We start from the raw sequence: 2,577 nt of genomic DNA on the forward strand, positions 1-2,577 counted from the left end.
GCCACAACGCCCGGCTATTTTTTGGTTGCAGCCATTATTGTTGTTTGGTGGGTCCGGGCCGGATTCGAACCCGCCACCTTAGGTGTATGTGGCTGGCGCCTTAGCCACTTGAGTCACAGGCGCCGAGCCTTCAGTATTATTTCTTTAAAGACTCAAAAATATGCACCCACAATACATGACCATGCCTAAAAAATAATTCCTTAATATCATCACATATCCAGTCATTGGTCATATCCTTAATTGTCCCATAAATGTAGTAAGTGAACTTTTTAAAAAAGAGTATAATTGAATAAGGATCCAAATAAGGGCCACAGATTGTAATTGGTGATATGTCTTTTTTAGCCTCTTTTAATCTACAGATTCCCTCTTCATCTCTTTATTTTCTCTGACAACGTATTTGTTGAAGAATCCAAGTTGTTTGTCCTGTGGTGTTTCCTACAATCCCAGTTTTGCTGACTGCATTCCATGGTGGTATCTAAAGTGTTCCCCTCTCCTCTGTATTTTCTGTAATTGGTATTTGCATCTAGAGGCTTGATCATAGTCCCAGGTTCGATTTTGGGGGACAAAAGCACCTTTTCTTCCATCAAGATGCACATAATGTCTGATTATCTCTTACAAGATTATATATGATGTTAGCTGCTCTTCAAACTCAAGACATGGATCCATTACTTCATGTTGATATTCTAGTTCTAAAATTCTTTCTTCATTTATTAGCTGAAATATTTCTATCGAAAATTCCCTTTCTCTATCATTTGATAAAGAGAGATAAATGCTCCATTCTTTCTGATTGCTTATCAGAATCATTCAAAAAAAAGAATTGATTCTTCAGCATCCTCCAAAGGTGAACAATTTTTAAAAAAAGCATGTGACCTCAGGGATCTCAATATATTTGTCTTTCAACTCATTATAGTTATTACCCTTTTTGATGTTCAAATTATCCCATCTTTTCACCATTGGGAGCTTTTTTAAGCTTGCCCCTGAGTTTTTTTTGACATGACCCTAGAAATCTTTGCTAGAAATCGATCTTCAGAGACATGAGCTCAAAGGGCAAAACGGGCCAGGAAAACTGAAGCAGAACATTATTTCTGAGGTCTTTTCTTTTTCTCTTTTTTGGTTCAATGCTTGACTTCTCCCATGAAGGTCTCTTCCCTGTCTCTGCTCCTGTGTCCTTCTTGACTGAAACGCCCCCAGAGCACCCTCACCACTGGCTGTGCCTGCCTGAGAGTTCCCTGTTTTGCTGGAATTTCAAAAGGTAAAAAGTCAGGCTTAGAAATGCCCTAGTGACCCTAGGAGAGGATATGTACTAGGTGTTATACTAGGTGGATTGTACTAGGTGTCAGGTAGGCAGGGCAGAGCCCAGGCTGACTCCCCAGGTGGTGTTCTTCCCTCCACCTCTCAGGTGAGGTTTATAGCTCCAGCACAGCCTAAGTTTTGTTAAACTTCTAACTCTGAAGCCTTCTGATTTTTTTTTTTTTGAGACAGAGCCTCAAGCTGTCCCCCTAGGTAGAGTGCTGTAGCATCAAAGCTCACAGCAACCTCCAACTCCTGGACTCAAGCGAGTCTCCTACCTCTGCCTCCCAAGTAGCTGGGACCACAGGCACCTGCCACAACGCCCCGCTATTTTTTGGTTGCAGCCGTCATTGTTGTTTGGCGGGCCAGGCTGGATTCGAACCCACCACCTTGGGTGTACGTGGCTGGCGCCTTAGCCATTTGAGCCACGGGTGCCAAGCCACCTTCTGATCTTGACAGGCAGAAGGGCTGTGCAGCCCAGGCTCACAAGAGCCCTAAGTGTCTGCCTTTGACCTGGCCCTTCCTAATGGACCTCCCTTACACCTTGCCTCTCAGTTTCTAGTCTCTCACCCATCTCAATCTCTATACCTATCCCTCTCGCTTAAGCCTCAAAGGAAGCATAGCACTTTTTTTTTTTTTTTTTGAGACTGTCTCACTCTGTTGTCCAGGCTACAGTGCTGTGGTGTCGTCATAGCTCACTGCACCCTCACACACCTGGGCTAAAGTGATGCCTCAGCCTCCCAAGTAGCTGGGACTACAGGCACCTTCCACAGCACCAGGCTAATTTTTTCTATTTTTAGTAGAGAGGGGGTCTTGCTCTTGCTCAGACTGGTCTTGAACTCCTGAGCTTAAGCAATCTTTAATCTTCCTGTCTCTGCCTACCAGAGTGCTGGGATTATAGATGTGTACACCCAGCCTCATTACACTATCTTGTTTAATTGTCTCAACAATCTTCTAATTGTTCCTATTTTATAGATAAGGGAATTTTTTTTTCCTTTTTGAGACAGAATCTCACTTTGTTTCCCTGGGTAGAATGCTGTGGCATCACAGCTCACAGCAACCTCAAACTCCTGGGCTTAAACAATTCTTTTACCTCAGCCTCCTGAGTAGCTGAGTCTACAGGTATTTGCCACAAAGCCTGGCTAGGGATTTTCTTATAAGTGTCAATTTGGGATTCATCTCCTTCATCTCACAGAGACAATCACTCGTCCCCTTTTCTTTCTCCTTAAACAATTAACTACTTCTTTTCCTTTAAAAAATTATATAGGCTCGGCGCCTGTGGCTCAA

Source organism: Otolemur garnettii, unplaced genomic scaffold, assembly GCF_000181295.1.
Source record: "Otolemur garnettii isolate 467f Iridium unplaced genomic scaffold, OtoGar3 scaffold00142, whole genome shotgun sequence".
NCBI lineage: Eukaryota > Metazoa > Chordata > Mammalia > Primates > Galagidae > Otolemur > Otolemur garnettii.